General features: G+C 49.6%; 1 protein-coding gene across 2 annotated transcripts in view; it reads right to left on the bottom strand.

Annotated features, from left to right (window-relative positions):
- LOC124046313 (kinesin-like protein KIF26B) overlaps window positions 1-18,917 on the bottom strand; it is a 199,668-nt gene that overhangs the window by 129,699 nt on the left and 51,052 nt on the right. The window lies entirely within an intron of this gene.

Raw genomic sequence — 18,917 nt, 5'->3', positions numbered from 1 at the left:
TGGTTGATTCTGATGCTAGTGTAAGTAAAGCAAACAATGCAGAAGCTTATATGCACATACACCGACACACACACACACACACACATATTTGAGCACTTTGAAGCTCTCTGTTCAGAGGAATAAAACAGCCAACTGAACAAACAGAAACGTCTTTCTCCTGCCTGACTTTGTTTGCTTGTTTGGTTAAGCAGAAGAAGAAAGACAAAGGCAAAACTCATTAACCAAGTTGATCAGAGAAAGATAGAAACTAGAGACAGAGAGAAAGTAATGGAGAGAATGGGAAAAAGGAGAGATAGAGGGGGAGAGACAGATAGAAAGAGAGGGAGGGAGGTTTTCAGTGGCTGGCAGGCCTCACCAGTAGACTCCTAACCAAACGTACAGCCTGCAGACACACACAGACCTGACCACGGCAATAAATTAACAAAATGAACAAACAAAAACACACACATCATACATGCACGCACGCACCCACACACATACACCCACCCATTCTATTCTATTCCCTCAGCAATAAATGTTATGCCTGATATAAATGAGCTGAGAACACTCCCTCCCTCTCCCTCCCTCTCTACTTCACTTTCTCTCACTCTCTCTCTCTGCCTGACTCTCCCTCTCTCCATCTCTCATTCTCCCCCCCCCGCTCTCCCTCTCTCTCCCCCTCTCAGTCCCTATCCCTCCCCCTCTCTCTCCCCGTCTCTCTTTCTCTCCACCTCTCTCTCTCCCTATTCATAGCATCAAACAGAATGATGACTGAGGGTGAAAAGGCATTCGTCTTCACTCGGACACTCTCCTACATATATAAAGCCTGCAGCCTGAGGCCAGCGAAATTCTCTAGCACACCGTCCACTATGACTCCAATATGTCTATCATTAGGGAAGGGTGTGTGTGTGTGTGTGCGCGCGCAACGGCGGGATTTGTTGGTTCGATTCCTATTGGAGCCACAAATGCATGACTAAGTCGCTTTGGACAAAAGCACACACACACACACACACACACACACACACACACACACACACACACACACACACACACACACACACACACACACACACACACACACACACACACACACACACACACACACACACACACACACACACACACACACACACACACACACACACGGCTCTCTGTCTGATCTTTTTATTTATAGACCAAATCAACACCACTAAACAGGGCCACACTAACACACACTCACACAGTTTCCTCCTTAACACAGCTCAATGTAATGGGAGCTGGAATGAGCTGTGACCAATTACCCTCTGTGACACACACATAAACAACCCAGCTCCTCTGGTCCTGCTCAGCTAAGGTTTGCCAGGGAGGGACGGAGAGTAGGACACATCTGGAGACCTCCTTCCATAGAGATCCCTCACCTCTAAACCCTCCTTCAAACCCATCTGATGTGACCCAATAATGACATCCTTCTTTACACTATTATTCCAGGATTGTTACAGCTGTTATCTCTACTACTTTTACTTGTATACTACAACTAGTAATTACTACTACTACTATGATATAGGCACTATACTACTACTGTACTACTGTAATAGTCTGAAACATCTCAGACCCACTGTAGGATGTATGGCAGCTGTAGTACGTTCCTCATTAAACAATAATCCAATGAAGACACACACACACACGTCTCAGCCAGAGAGACTACCCGACCCTCTGACATTATAAACGTTTCCTTTATACCAAAACTAGCTCTTACGGACCATACATCTACTTAACAGGACAACTTTTGAGTCAATGGGCAGTGTTTATGAAATGCTGTCTCAATAACTTAATGTGATTTATTGTCAACCAGAATGTCAGTCAGGTCATCACTAGTCACCACAGCCACAAAGTCAGAAGGCTGTTCGACCAATTAGTTCAGGGAGTTTGATGACACGTACCGTAGGCTGACCGGCTTGCAGGGTCTATACAGGGGAAACGCGCCAGCCTCACCCCACTCTATACAGGGGAAACTCACCACCCTAACCCCACTCTATACAGGGCAAACTCACCACCCTCACCCCACTCTATACATAGGAAACGCGCCAGACTCACCCCACTCTATACATAGGAAACGCGCCAGCCTCACCCCACTCTATACATAGGAAACGCTCCAGCCTCACCCCACTCTATACATAGGAAACGCGCCAGCCTCACCACACTCTATACATAGGAAACGCTCCAGCCTAACCCCACTCTATACATAGGAAACGCGCCAGCCTCACCCCACTCTATACATAGGAAACGCTCCAGCCTCACCCCACTCTATACATAGGAAACGCGCCAGCCTCACCCCACTCCAAACATAGGAAACGCTCCAGCCTCACCCCACTCTATACATAGGAAACGCGCCAGCCTCACCCCACTCTATACATAGGAAACGCTCCAGCCTCACCCCACTCTATACAGGGGAAACGCGCCAGCCTAACCCCACTCTATACAGGGGAAACTCACCAGCCTCACCCCACTCTATACAGGGGAAACTCGCCAGCCTCACCCCACTCTATACATAGGAAACGCGCCAGCCTCACCCCACTCTATACATAGGAAACGCGCCAGCCTCACCCCACTCTATACATAGGAAACGCGCCAGCCTCACCCCACTCTATACATAGGAAACGCGCCAGCCTCACCCCACTCTATACATAGGAAACGCGCCAGCCTCACCCCACTCTATACATAGGAAACGCGCCAGCCTCACCCCACTCTATAAATAGGAAACGGGCCAGCCTCACCCCACTCTATACATAGGAAACGCGCCAGCCTCACCCCACTCTATAAATAGGAAACGGGCCAGCCTCACCCCACTCTATAAATAGGAAACGGGCCAGCCTCACCCCACTCTATACATAGGAAACGCGCCAGCCTCACCCCACTCTATAAATAGGAAACGGGCCAGCCTCACCCCACTCTATAAATAGGAAACGCGCCAGCCTCACCCCACTCTATACATAGGAAACGCGCCAGCCTCACCCCACTCTATACATAGGAAACGCGCCAGCCTCACCCCACTCTATAAATAGGAAACGGGCCAGCCTCACCCCACTCTATACATAGGAAACGCGCCAGCCTCACCCCACTCTATAAATAGGAAACGGGCCAGCCTCACCCCACTCTATAAATAGGAAACGGGCCAGCCTCACCCCACTCTATACATAGGAAACGCGCCAGCCTCACCCCACTCTATAAATAGGAAACGGGCCAGCCTCACCCCACTCTATAAATAGGAAACGCGCCAGCCTCACCCCACTCTATACATAGGAAACGCGCCAGCCTCACCCCACTCTATAAATAGGAAACGGGCCAGCCTCACCCCACTCTATAAATAGGAAACGGGCCAGCCTCACCCCACTCTATACATAGGAAACGCGCCAGCCTCACCCCACTCTATACATATGAAACGCGCCAGCCTCACCCCACTCTATACATAGGAAACGCGCCAGCCTCACCCCACTCTATACATAGGAAACGCGCCAGCCTCACCCCACACTATACATAGGAAACGGGCCAGCCTCACCCCACTCTATACATAGGAAACGCGCCAGCCTCACCCCACTCTATAAATAGGAAACGGGCCAGCCTCACCCCACTCTATAAATAGGAAACGGGCCAGCCTCACCCCACTCTATACATAGGAAACGCGCCAGCCTCACCCCACTCTATAAATAGGAAACGGGCCAGCCTCACCCCACTCTATAAATAGGAAACGCGCCAGCCTCACCCCACTCTATACATAGGAAACGCGCCAGCCTCACCCCACTCTATACATAGGAAACGCGCCAGCCTCACCCCACTCTATAAATAGGAAACGGGCCAGCCTCACCCCACTCTATACATAGGAAACGCGCCAGCCTCACCCCACTCTATAAATAGGAAACGGGCCAGCCTCACCCCACTCTATAAATAGGAAACGGGCCAGCCTCACCCCACTCTATACATAGGAAACGCGCCAGCCTCACCCCACTCTATAAATAGGAAACGGGCCAGCCTCACCCCACTCTATAAATAGGAAACGCGCCAGCCTCACCCCACTCTATACATAGGAAACGCGCCAGCCTCACCCCACTCTATAAATAGGAAACGGGCCAGCCTCACCCCACTCTATAAATAGGAAACGGGCCAGCCTCACCCCACTCTATACATAGGAAACGCGCCAGCCTCACCCCACTCTATACATATGAAACGCGCCAGCCTCACCCCACTCTATACATAGGAAACGCGCCAGCCTCACCCCACTCTATACATAGGAAACGCGCCAGCCTCACCCCACACTATACATAGGAAACGGGCCAGCCTCACCCCACTCTATACATAGGAAACGAGCCAGCCTCACCCCACTCTATACATAGGAAACGCTCCAGCCTCACCCCACTCTACACATAGGAAACGCGCCAGCCTCACTCCACTCTATACATAGGAAACGCGCCAGCCTCACCCCACTCTATACATGGGAAACGAGCCAGACTCACCCCACTCTATACAGGGGAAACTCACCACCCTAACCCCACTCTATACATGGGAAACGCGCCAGCCTAACCCCACTCTATACAGGGGAAACTCACCAGCCTCACCCCACTCTATACAGGGGAAACTCGCCAGCCTCACCCCACTCTATACATAGGAAACGCGCCAGCCTCACCCCACTCTATACATAGGAAACGCGCCAGCCTCACCCCACTCTATACATAGGAAACGCGCCAGCCTCACCCCACTCTATACATAGGAAACGCGCCAGCCTCACCCCACTCTATACATAGGAAACGCGCCAGCCTCACCCCACTCTATACATAGGAAACGCGCCAGCCTCACCCCACTCTATAAATAGGAAACGGGCCAGCCTCACCCCACTCTATACATAGGAAACGCGCCAGCCTCACCCCACTCTATACATAGGAAACGCGCCAGCCTCACCCCACTCTATACATAGGAAACGCGCCAGCCTCACCCCACTCTATAAATAGGAAACGGGCCAGCCTCACCCCACTCTATACATAGGAAACGCGCCAGCCTCACCCCACTCTATACATAGGAAACGCGCCAGCCTCACCCCACACTATACATAGGAAACGGGCCAGCCTCACCCCACTCTATACATAGGAAACGGGCCAGCCTCACCCCACTCTATACATAGGAAACGCTCCAGCCTCACCCCACTCTACACATAGGAAACGCGCCAGCCTCACCCCACTCTATACATAGGAAACGCGCCAGCCTCACCCCACTCTATACATGGGAAACGAGCCAGTCTCACCCCACTCTATACAGGGGAAACTCACCACCCTAACCCCACTCTATACATGGGAAACGCGCCAGCCTCAACCCACTCTATACAGGGGAAACTCACCACCCTAACCCCACTCTATACATGGGAAACGCACCACCCTAACCCCACTCTATACAGGGGAAACGCGCCAGCCTCACCCCACTCTATACAGGGGAAACTCACCACCCTAACCCCACTCTATACATGGGAAAGGCGCCAGCCTCACCCCACTCTATACAGGGGAAACTCACCACCCTAACCCCACTCTATACATGGGAAACTCACCACCCTAACCCCACTCTATACATAGGAAACGCGCCAGCCTCACCCCACTCTATACATAGGAAACGCGCCAGCCTCACCCCACTCTATACATAGGAAACGCGCCAGCCTCACCCCACTCTATACATAGGAAACGCGCCAGCCTCACCCCACTCTATACATAGGAAACTCGCCAGCCTCACCCCACTCTATACATAGGAAACGCACCAGCCTCACCATTCACTTACTGTAACGTGGTTCGTCTGTTGTAAGAAGAGAGTCAGACCGAAATGCAGCGTGTAGGTTACTCATGACTTTAATGAAGTTAATCGCAGTACATGAAATAACTGAATAAATACAAAAACAACAAACGGAACGTGAAACTATTACAGCCTATCTGGTGAACACTACACAGAGACAGGAACAAACACCCACAAATTACAACGCGAACTCAGGCTACCTAAATACGGTTCCCAATCAGAGACAACGACAATCACCTGACTCCAATTGAGAATCGCCTCAGGCAGCCAAACCTAACTAGACACACCCCTAATCATACACAATCCCAATGCTAATAAAACCCCAATACGAAACACAACATATAAACCCATGTCACACCCTGGCCTACCCAAACATATAACAAAAACACAAAATACAATGACCAAGGCGTGACAGAACCCCCCCCCCCCTTAAGGTGCGGACTCCCGGACGCACGTCAAGAGCATAGGGAGGGTCCGGGTGGGCGTCTGACCCCACTCCATTAATGTCCTAGTTCCTCCCCTACGCGTCCTGGGATAATCCACCTTCTCCGCCGACCATGGCCTAATAGTCCTCACCCAGATCCCCACGTAACGGAGGAGCAGCTCGGGACAGAGGGGCATCTCAGGACAGAGGGGCATCTCTGGACAGAGGGGCAGCCCGGGACAGAGGGGCATCTCGGGACAGAGGGGCATCTCGGGACAGAGGGGCATCTCGGGACAGAGGGGCAGCCCGGGACAGAGGGGCAGCTCAAATACTGAGAGGAAGCCCAGTACTGAGAGGTAGCTCAGTACTGAGAGGAAGGTCAGGCAGGTAGTAGGCTCCGGTAAATCCTGGCTGGCTGGTGGAACTGGATGATTCAGGTTGTCTGGCCGATCTAGAAGATCTTGGCAGACTGGCACTTCTGGCGGATCCTGGCAGACTGGCGACGCTGGACCGACTGGCGGCGCTGGGCAGACTGGCGGTGTTGGGCAGACTGGGAGCACTGGGCAGACTGGGAGCACTGGCCGCGCTGGGCAGACTGGGAGCACTGGCCGCGCAGGGCAGACTGGGAGCACTGGCCGCGCTGGGCAGACTGGGAGCACTAGCCGCGCTGGGCAGACTGGGAGCACTGGCCGCGCTGGGCCGACTGGGAGCACTGGCCGCACTGGACCGACTGGGAGCACTGGCGGCGCTGGACAGACCGGAGACTCCGGCAGGGCAGGAGAGGAGAAAGGCTCTGGCTGCGCTAAACAGGCGGGAGACTCCGGCAGCGCAGGAGAGGAGAAAAGCTCTGGCTGCACTAAACAGGCGGGAGACTCCAACAGCGCAGGAGAGGAGAAAAGCGCTGGCTGCGCTGAACAGGCGAGGCGCACTGGAGGCCTGGTGCGTGGTGCTGGAACTGATGGTACTGGCGCGAGGACACGCACAGGAAGCCTGGTGCGGGGAGCTGCTACCGGAGGACTGGTGTGTAGAGGTGGCTCTGGATAGACCGGACCGTGCAGGCGCACTGGAGCTCTTGAGCACCGAGCCTGCCCAAGCTTACCTGGCTCGATGCCCACTCTAGCCCGGCCAATAGGAAGGGCTGGTATGTGCCGCACCTGGCTCTGCACCCGCACTGGAAACACTGTGCGCTCCATAGCATAACACGGTGCCTGCCCGGTCTCTCTAGCCTAACGGTGAGCACAGGGAGTATGCGCAGGTCTCCTACCTGGCATAACTATTCTCCCTTCTAGCCCCCCCCAATAATTTTTCTGGGCTGTTTTTCCGGCTTCCAACCGCGTCGCCGTGCTGCCTCCTCATACCTGCGCCTCTCCGCTTTAGCTGCTTCTATTTCCTCCTTGGGACGGCGATATTCTCCCGGCTGCGCCCAGGGTCCAATATCATCTCCCAAGACCAGAAGTCATTATATTGCTGCTCCTCACAATTAACAGGGAGAGTAGGCTCAGGTCTGACTCCTGACTCAGCCACTCTCTCTCTGCGCTTTCCCCCGTTACTTTCGGTTTTCGCTCTGCGTCTCCGTGTTTTCCTTTTTGACTCCATTAGCCTGTAGCCCTCTTCGCACTGCTGAAGCTAATCCCAGACGGGCTCTTGCACTCGCTCTGGGTCGGCCGCCCACCTGTCGATTTCCTCCCACGTCGTATACTCCATCCTTCTGCTGTCCATAACGTCCTCCTTTAGCTCCTGCCAGTTTACACACTGCCCGGTCTGTGAGTGGTGGGTGTTTCTGTAACGTAGTTCGTCTGTTGTAAGAAGAGAGTCAGACCGAAATGCAGCGTGTAGGTTACTCATGACTTTCATGAAGTTAATCGCGGTACATGAAATAACTGAATAAATACAAAAACAACAAACGGAACGTGAAACTATTACAGCCTATCTGGTGAACACTACACAGAGACAGGAACAAACACCCACAAAATACAACGCGAACTCAGGCTACCTAAATACGGTTCCCAATCAGAGACAACGACAATCACCTGACTCCAATTGAGAATCGCCTCAGGCAGCCAAGCCTAACTAGACACACCCCTAATCATACACAATCCCAATGCTAATAAAACCCCAATACGAAACACAACATATAAACCCATGTCACACCCTGGCCTACCCAAACATATAACAAAAACACAAAATACAATGACCAAGGCGTGACACTTACATACTCTTTATTTGTGTTCATTGTATTTTCCCATCCACCTCCTCTTTGTTTTACATTTGACATTTTTTCAGATTCTGTATTTTATTACCATTTTATTATTCGTGCAGTTTCCTACACAGTATCACACGATAGAAATACTGTTTGATATACACATGCAGTGAAAACAGAACAAATATAAGCAACACCAGTTGGGACACAAGTTTAAATTCTTAAAAGTTATTAAGGAGCATTCCATTGTTAGTTAGTACTTCAACACTATTACAATTAAACAAATGTCATAAAAGTGTATGTGTCATGCAGGTGAATGAGGACCCAAAAGCGACTTGGCGAAAACAGAGTCTTTAATCCAGTAAAGTAATTCTACAAACATAAGACATAATTCCACTCGTAATGACGAGAACAGACTGGAGACTCGATCAAGAACTGCAGGTTGCCTCGGGAAGGCACTTGAACCTAGCAGACTCAGACACCTGCTCTCCACGCAGCATCTGAGGGAAACACGACACGACAGGGCGATACACAGACACAGCACGGTGAACAATAGACAAGGATCCGACAGGGCAGGAACGGAAAACAAGGAGAGAAATAGGGACTCTAATCAGGGAAAAGAATAGGGAACAGGTGTGGGAAGACTAAATGATTGATTAGGGGAATAGGAACAGCTGGGAGCAGGAACGGAACGATAGAGAGAAGAGAGAGAGGAAGGGAGAGAGAAAAAGGGGAACGAACCTAAAAAGACCAGCAGGGGGAAAATGAACAGAGGGAAAAGCCAAAATGACAAGACAATCTAAGACAAAACATGACAGTACCCCCCCACTCACCGAGCGCCTCCTGGCGCACTCGAGGAGGAATCCTGGCGGCAACGGAGGAAATCATCAATGAGTGAACGGTCCAGCACGTCCCGAGACGGAACCCAACTCCTCTCCTCAGGACCGTAACCCTCCCAATCCACTAAGTATTGGTGACCCCGTCCCCGAGAACGCATGTCCATGATCCTACGTACCTTGTAAATAGGTGCGCTCTCGACAAGGACGGGAGGGGGAGGGAAGACGAACGGGGGTGCGAAGAAAGGGCTTGACACAGGAGACATGGAAGACAGGATGGACGCGACGAAGATGTCGCGGAAGAAGCAGTCGCACAGCGACAGGATTGACGACCTGGGAGACACGGAACGGACCAATGAACCGCGGAGTCAACTTACGAGAAGCTGTCGTAAGAGGAAGGTTGCGAGTGGAAAGCCACACTCTCTGGCCGCAACAATACCTTGGACTCTTAATCCTACGTTTATTGGCGGCTCTCACAGTCTGTGCCCTGTAACGGCAAAGTGCAGACCTCACCCTCCTCCAGGTGCGCTCACAACGTTGGACAAACGCTTGAGCGGAGGGAACGCTGGACTCGGCAAGCTGGGAAGAGAACAGAGGAGGCTGGTAACCCAGACTACTCTGAAACGGAGATAACCCGGTAGCAGACGAAGGAAGCGAGTTGTGAGCGTATTCTGCCCAGGGAGCTGTTCTGCCCAAGACGCAGGGTTTCTGAAAGAAAGGCTGCGTAGTATGCGACCAATCGTCTGATTGGCCCTCTCTGCTTGACCGTTAGACTGGGGATGAAACCCGGAAGAGAGACTGACGGACGCACCAATCAAACGACAGAACTCCCTCCAAAACTGTGACGTGAATTGCGGGCCTCTGTCTGAAACGGCGTCTAACGGGAGGCCATGAATTCTGAACACATTCTCGATGATGATTTGTGCCGTCTCCTTAGCGGAAGGAAGTTTAGCGAGGGGAATGAAATGTGCCGCCTTAGAGAACCTATCGACAACCGTAAGAATCACAGTCTTCCCCGCAGACAAAGGCAGACCGGTAATGAAGTCTAGGGCGATGTGAGACCATGGTCGAGAAGGAATGGGAGCGGTCTGAGACGACCGGCAGGAGGAGAGTTACCCGACTTAGTCTGCGCGCAGTCCGAACAAGCAGCCACGAAACGGCGCGTGTCACGCTCCTGAGTCGGCCACCAAAAGCGCTGGCGAATAGACGCAAGAGTGCCTCGAACACCGGGATGACCAGCTAACTTGGCAGAGTGAGCCCACTGAAGAACAGCCAGACGAGTGGAAACAGGAACGAAAAGGAGGTTACTAGGACAAGCGCGCGGCGACGCAGTGTGCGTGAGTGCTTGCTTAACCTGTCTTTCAATTCCCCAGACTGTCAACCCGACAACACGCCCATAAGGAAGAATCCCCTCGGGATCAGTAGAAGCCACAGAAGAACTAAACAGACGGGATAAGGCATCAGGCTTGGTGTTTTTGCTACCCGGACGGTAAGAAATCACAAACTCGAAACGAGCGAAAAACAACGCCCAACGAGCTTGACGGGCATTAAGTCGTTTGGCAGAACGGATGTACTCAAGGTTCTTATGGTCTGTCCAAACGACAAAAGGAACGGTCGCCCTCCAACCACTGTCGCCATTCGCCTAGGGCTAAGCGGATGGCGAGCAGTTCGCGGTTACCCACATCATAGTTGCGTTCAGATGGCGACAGGCGATGAGAAAAATAAGCGCAAGGATGAACCTTATCGTCAGACTGGAAGCGCTGGGATAGAATGGCTCAACGCCTACCTCTGAAGCGTCAACCTCGACAATGAATTGTCTAGTGACGTCAGGAGTAACGAGGATAGGAGCGGACGTAAAACGTTCTTTTAGAAGATCAAAAGCTCCCTGGGCGGAACCGGACCACTTAAAACACGTCTTGACAGAAGTAAGAGCTGTGAGAGGGGCAGCAACTTGACCGAAATTACGAATGAAACGCCGATAGAAATTAGCGAAACCTAAAAAGCGCTGCAACTCGACACGTGACCTTGGAACGGGCCAATCACTGACAGCTTGGACCTTAGCGGAATCCATCTGAATGCCTTCAGCGGAAATAACGGAACCGAGAAAAGTAACGGAGGAGACATGAAAAGAGCACTTCTCAGCCTTCACGTAGAGACAATTCTCTAAAAGGCGCTGTAGAACACGTCGAACGTGCTGAACATGAATCTCGAGTGACGGTGAAAAAATCAGGATATCGTCAAGATAGACAAAAACAAAGATGTTCAGCATGTCTCTCAGAACATCATTAACTAATGCCTGAAAAACAGCTGGCGCATTGGCGAGACCAAACGGCAGAACCCGGTACTCAAAATGCCCTAACGGAGTGTTAAACGCCGTTTTCCACTCGTCCCCCTCTCTGATGCGCACGAGATGGTAAGCGTTACGAAGGTCCAACTTAGTAAAGCACCTGGCTCCCTGCAGAATCTCGAAGGCTGATGACATAAGGGGAAGCGGATAACGATTCTTAACCGTTATGTCATTCAGCCCTCGATAATCACGCAGGGGCGCAGAGTACCGTCCTTTTTCTTAACAAAAAGAACCCCGCCCCGGCCGGAGAGGAAGAAGGCACTATGGTACCGGCGTCAAGAGACACAGATAAATAATCCTCGAGAGCCTTACGTTCGGGAGCCGACAGAGAGTATAGTCTACCCCGAGGAGGAGTGGTCCCTGGAAGGAGATCAATACTACAATCATACGACCGGTGAGGAGGAAGGGAGTTGGCTCGGGACCGACTGAAGACCGTGCGCAGATCATGATATTCCTCCGGCACTCCTGTCAAATCGCCAGGTTCCTCCTGAGAAGTGGGGACAGAAGAAATGGGAGGGATGGCAGACATTAAACACTTCACATGACAAGAAACGTTCCAGGATAGGATAGAATTACTAGACCAATTAATAGAAGGATGACATACTAGCCAGGGATGACCCAAAACAACAGGTGTAAAAGGTGAACGAAAAATCAAAAAAGAAATAGTCTCACTGTGGTTACCAGATACTGTGAGAGTTAAAGGTAGTGTCTCAAATCTGATACTGGGAAGATGACTACCATCTAAGGCAAACATGGGCGTAGGCTTGTCTAACTGTCTGAAAGGAATGTCATGTTTCCGAGCCCATGCTTCGTCCATGAAACAACCCTCAGCCCCGAGTCAATCAAGGCACTGCATGTAGCACCCGAACCGGTCCAGCGTAGATGGACCGACATAGTAGTACAGGATCTAGATGAAGAGACCTGAGTAGTAGCGCTCACCAGTAGCCCTCCGCTTACTGATGAGCTCTGGCCTTTACTGGACATGAATTGACAAAATGTCCATCAAATCCGCAATAGAGGCACAGGCGGTTGGTGATCCTCCGTTCCCTCTCCTTAGTCGAGATGCGAATACCTCCCAGCTGCATGGGCTCAGTCTCTGAGCCAGAGGAGGGAGATGGTTGCGATGCGGAGCAGGGAAACACCGTTGACGCGAGCTCTCTTCCACGAGCTTGGTGACGAAGATCTACCCGTCGTTCTATGCGGATGGCGAGAGCAATCAAAGAGTCCACACTGGAAGGAACCTCCCGAGAGAGAATCTCATCTTTGACCACTGCGTGGAGTCCCTCCAGAAAACGAGCGAGCAGCGCCGGCTCGTTCCAGTCACTAGAGGCAGCAAGAGTGCGAAACTCTATAGAGTAATCCGTTATGGATCGATCACCTTGGCATAGGGAAGCCAGGGCCCTAGAAGCCTCCCTACCAAAAACTGAACGGTCAAAAACCCGAATCATCTCCTCTTTAAAGTTCTGGTAATTGTTTGAACAATCAGCCCTTGCCTCCCAGATAGCTGTGCCCCACTCTCGAGCCCGGCCAGTAAGGAGTGAAATGACGTAAGCAACCCGAGCTCTCTCGCTAGAGTATGTGTTGGGTTGGAGAGAGAACACAATATCACACTGAGTGAGAAAGGAGCGGCACTCCGTGGGCTGCCCGGAGTAGCAAGGTGGGTTATTAACCCTAGGTTCCGGAGGCTCGGCAGGCCAGGAAGTAACAGGTGGCACGAGACGAAGACTCTGGAACTGTCCAGAGAGGTCGGAAACCTGAGCGGCCAGGTTCTCCACGGCATGGCGAGCAGCAGACAATTCCTGCTCGTGTCTGCCGAGCATGGCTCCTTGGATCTCGACGGCAGTGTTACGAACGTCTGAAGTCGCTGGGTCCATTCTTTGGTCGGATCCTTCTGTCATGCAGGTGAATGAGGACCCAAAAGCGACTTGGCGAAAACAGAGTCTTTAATCCAGTAAAGTAATTCTACAAACATAAGACATAATTCCACTCGTAATGACGAGAACAGACTGGAGACTCGATCAAGAACTGCAGGTTGCCTCGGGAAGGCACTTGAACCTAGCAGACTCAGACACCTGCTCTCCACGCAGCATCTGAGGGAAACACGACACGACAGGGCGATACACAGACACAGCACGGTGAACAATAGACAAGGATCCGACAGGGCAGGAACGGAAAACAAGGAGAGAAATAGGGACTCTAATCAGGGAAAAGAATAGGGAACAGGTGTGGGAAGACTAAATGATTGATTAGGGGAATAGGAACAGCTGGGAGCAGGAACGGAACGATAGAGAGAAGAGAGAGAGGAAGGGAGAGAGAAAAAGGGGAACGAACCTAAAAAGACCAGCAGGGGGAAAATGAACAGAGGGAAAAGCCAAAATGACAAGACAATCTAAGACAAAACATGACAGTATGGTATAAAGTGACAGGGATTAGTTCTTTAAATTCTTGTTAATTTCAGCAGCATATTTCTCCGTGTCTTTTGTTTGTCTGTCATTTTCCCCTGGTGGCATTCAGACGTCTTTTTGCCCACAACTTGAAAGGGAACATCATTGAATGGGAGACTTTTCCTCTCCACACTGAGTTGATTTCCTGCCAAAGCCTGAGCATCTGTTGAAGGTCAACAATATGATATATCACTATTAGAATGAAAGGCTTGTAGGGACACTAACAATGGTTCTCTCCCAAATAGAATAACTCTCCTGTGCTTGGAATGGAATCCCTTATCCTAGATAGCTAGATCATTTTAGTTAAGAGTAGCAAACGTTAGCTACTAGTTATCTAAAAAAAGAAAAAACAACTTACCATTTTGTCCAAACCTTTTCTCCTTTCTCAATGTTATGAATTTGTGTGACATTGCCAGTTCTTGTTACCGAACGTATCTAGATATTTGGTCCTCAAACTTGAACTCGAGATACACTATTTTGAAAATGAGGCGCTTCCCGCAAACCGGAATATGCTCATCACATTCCCTCATCTGATTGGTCGAGTGGGTGGGCCTTCTGACTTTGCAGCTGTGGTAACTAGTGATGACCCCATCAATCAGGGATCTTTTGTTCAACTTCTGTTCACAACATCACTAAAACCAACCATGATAACTGGCAGAGCAGGTATTGTGTTCTGGTGTGTGTGAATGTATGTTTGTGTGTGTGAAGGGGGACATGGTTCCCTCCGTTCCTTGTCCACACCGATCCACTCCCCTCCTCCTCTATTCCCTTGCTCCTTCCATCCCTCCCGCTATCCCTCACTCCCTCTCCCCTCAGTATAATGAGCTGTAGTCTAGCTGGGTTTTCATCCTGCAATTGGAAGCATTCAGACGCTACAAATCTCTTACCTCCCCAGGTCCACTCTCGGTTTCAAAGCAAACAAACTCGCACCCCCTCCACCCCACCCACACACACACACACACACAGCTCTCAATATATATATCAAAGTAAATAAACAACATTAATCCCCTCTGCGTCTCCCTTGTACTCTCCCCCATCTTTCAATCCCACCTTTATTAGCATAGAAATTGTGTGTGTGTGTGTGTGTGTGTGTGTGTGTGTGTGTGTGTGTGTGTGTGTGTGTGTGTGTGTGTGTGTGTGTGTGTGTGTGTGTGTGTGTGTGTGTGTGTGTGTGTGTGTGTGTGTGTGTGTGTGTGTGTGTGTGTGCGTGTGATTAAAACCCTTTCACAGAAGCTTGGCTGAGCCAATTACCATACCCATACAGAGGACGTCCCAGTGCTCACCAAACACACAGACACACACACATAGGTCCCATTACACCAAACCCCTGGAGTTAGGGGTGAAGGGTCAGAAGTTACAAAGGAGCTACTGACAAGTCTCCAGAACTTTCTATACCGCATAATCTCCGGTGTGGGGGGGCTGAAAGGTATGATTCACAAACGTGTACAGGTACAAAGATCTGATGTTTCTGCATACTGAATGCGACAAAACTATTTTTAAGTCTAATGACATCATAATGCAGACAGTAAACCAAAAGGAACAGGGCCCCAGGAGCTAAATGGGCCACCAACTGGAATGCGTGGTATTGCAGCGTTCGTTCACGTTACATTTCACATTCCTGCAGGCACATTACCTGGTGGCGTTTATGAATGTTTACATACTGTACCGTTTATTTTTTTTTAAATGTCACCAGAAGTATTTGTGTTGAGTATACAGTATTCCAGGCTATTCCGACTATGCCATATCCTGCGTCTTGTATGAAGCATGTTCAGACCTTAAGTTTAACTGGCAATGGATAAATTGGTTAATATCTTCAATGGACTGACTGTTACGCTGTTTAAACAGAATGCATACCAGAAGGCTCCCGAACCTCTCTCAATCACACCTCTGTTACCATCTGTGCTGCTGAGACTGACCTGTGTGCTTGTGAGGGTGTGTGTGTATGTGCAACAAGATCTCACGAAAGTATGACATTTACTTCAGAATCCGACACGTGTACAGTGAGGGGAAAAAGTACTTGATCCCCTGCTGATTTTGTACGTTTGCCCACTGACAAAGAAATGATCAGTCTATAATTATAATGGTAGGTTTATTTGAACAGTGAAAGACAGAATAACAACAACAAAAATCCAGAAAAACACATGTCAAATATTTTATAAATTGATTTGCATTTTAATGAGGGAAGTAAGTATTTGATCCCCTCTCAATCAGAAAGATTTCTGGCTCCCGGGTGCCTTTTATACAGGTAACGAGCTGAAATTAGGAGCACACTCTTAAAGGAAGTGCTCCTAATCTCAGTTTGTTACCTGTATAAAAGACACCTGTCCACAGAAGCAATCAATCAGATTCCAAACTCTCCACCATGGCCAAGACCAAAGAGCTCTCCAAGGATGTCAGGGACAAGATTGTAGACCTACACAAGGCTGGAATGGGCTACAAGACCATCGCCAAGCAGCTTGGTGAGAAGGTGACAACAGTTGGTGCGATTATTCACAAATGGAAGAAACACAAAAGAACTGTCAATCTCCCTCGGCCTGGGGCTCCATGCAAGATCTCACCTCGTGGAGTTGCAATGATCATGAGAACGGTGAGGAATCAGCCCAGAACTACACGGGATGATCTTGATAATGATCTCAAGGCAGCTGGGACCATAGTCACCAAGAAAACGATTGGTAACACATTACACCGTGAAGGACTGAAATCCTACAGCGCCTGCAAGGTCCCCCTGCTCAAGAAAGCACACATACATGCCCGTCTGAAGTTTGCCAATGAACATCTGAATGATTCATAGGACAACTGGGTGAAAGTGTTGCGGTCAGATGAGACCAAAATGGAGCTCTTTGGCATCAACTCAACTCACCGTGTTTGGAGGAGGAGGAATGCTGCCTATGACCCCAAGAACACCATCCCCACCGTCAAAAATGGAGGTGGAAACATTATGCTTTGGGGGTGTTTTTCTGCTAAGGGGACAGGACAACTTCACCACATCAAAGGGACGATGGACGGGGCCATGTACCGTCAAATCTTGGGCGAGAACCTCCTTCCCTCAGCCAGGGCATTGAAAATGGGTCGTGGATGGGTATTCCAGCATGACAATGACCCAAAACAATTGGCCAAGGCAACAAAGGAGTGGCTCAAGAAGAAGCACATTAAGGTCCTGGAGTGGCCTAGCCAGTCTCCAGACCTTAATCCCGTAGAAAATCTGTGGAGGGAGCTGAAGGTTCGAGTTGCCAAACGTCAGCCTCAAAACCTTAATGACTTGGAGAAGATCTGCAAAGAGGAGTGGGACAAAATCCCTCCTGAGATGTGTGCAAACCTGGTGGCCAACTACAAGAAATGTCTGACCTCTGTGATTGCCAACAAGGGTTTTGCCACCATGTACTACAGTGCCTTGCGAATGTATTCGGCCCCCTTGAACTTTGCGACCTTTTGCCACATTTCAGGCTTCAAACATAAAGACATAAAACTGTATTTTTTTGTGAAGAATCAACAACAAGTGGGACACAATCATGAAGTGGAACGACATTTCAAACTTTTTTAACAAATCAAAAACTGAAAAATTGGGCGTGCAAAATTATTCAGCCCCCTTAAGTTAATACTTTGTAGCGCCACCTTTTGCTGTGATTACAGCTGTAAGTCGCTTGGGGTATGTCTCAATCAGTTTTGCACATCGAGAGACTGACATTTTTTTCCATTCCTCCTTGCAAAACAGCTCGAGCTCAGTGAGGTTGGATGGAGAGCATTTGTGAACAGCAGTTTTCAGTTCTTTCCACAGATTCTCGATTGGATTCAGGTCTGGACTTTGACTTGGCCATTCTAACACCTGGATATGTTTATTTTTTAACCATTCCATTGTAGATTTTGCTTTATGTTTTGGATCATTGTCTTGTTGGAAGACAAATCTCCGTCCCAGTCTCAGGTCTTTTGCAGACTCCATCAGGTTTTCTTCCAGAATGGTCCTGTATTTGGCTCTATCCATCTTCCCATCAATTTTAACCATCTTCCCTGTCCCTGCTGAAGAAAAGCAAGCCCAAACCATGATGCTGCCACCACCATGTTTGACAGTGGGGATGGTGTGTTCAGAGTGATGAGCTGTGTTGCTTTTACGCCAAACATAACGTTTTGCATTGTTGCCAAAAAGTTCAATTTTGGTTTCATCTGACCAGAGCACCTTCTTCCACATGTTTGGTGTGTCTCCCAGGTGGCTTGTGGCAAACTTTAAATGACACTTTTTATGGATATCTTTAAGAAATGGCTTTCTTCTTGCCACTCTTCCATAAAGGCCAGATTTGTGCAATATACGACTGATTGTTGTCCTATGGACAGAATCTCCCACCTCAGCTGTAGGTCTCTGCAGTTCATTCCGAGTGATCATGGGCCTCTTGGCTGCATCTCTGATCAGTCTTCTATTTGTATGAGCTGAAAGTTTAGAGGGACGGCCAGGTCTTGGTAGATTTGCAGTGGTCTGATACTCCTTCCATTTCAATATTATCGCTTGCACAGTGCTCCTTGGGATGTTTAAAGCTTGGGAAATAGTTTTGCATCCAAATCCGGCTTTAAACTTCTTCACAATAGTATCTCGGACCTGCCTGGTGTGTTCCTTGTTCTTCATGATGCTCTCTGCGCTTTTAACGGACCTCTGAGACTATCACAGTGCAGGTGCATTTATACGGAGACTTGATTACACACAGGTGGATTGTATTTATCACCATTAGTCATTTAGGTGAACATTGGATCATTCAGAGATCCTCACTGAACTTCTGGAGAGAGTTTGCTGCACTGAAAGTAAAGGGGCTGAATAATTTTGCACGCCCAATTTTTCAGTTTTTGATTTGTTAAAAAAGTTTGAAATATCCAATAAATGTCGTTCCACTTAATAATTGTG

This window comes from Oncorhynchus gorbuscha, linkage group LG10, assembly GCF_021184085.1.
Source record: "Oncorhynchus gorbuscha isolate QuinsamMale2020 ecotype Even-year linkage group LG10, OgorEven_v1.0, whole genome shotgun sequence".
In the NCBI taxonomy this organism is placed as follows: Eukaryota; Metazoa; Chordata; class Actinopteri; order Salmoniformes; family Salmonidae; genus Oncorhynchus; species Oncorhynchus gorbuscha.
This window is presented reverse-complemented; position numbering and strand designations above follow the sequence as displayed.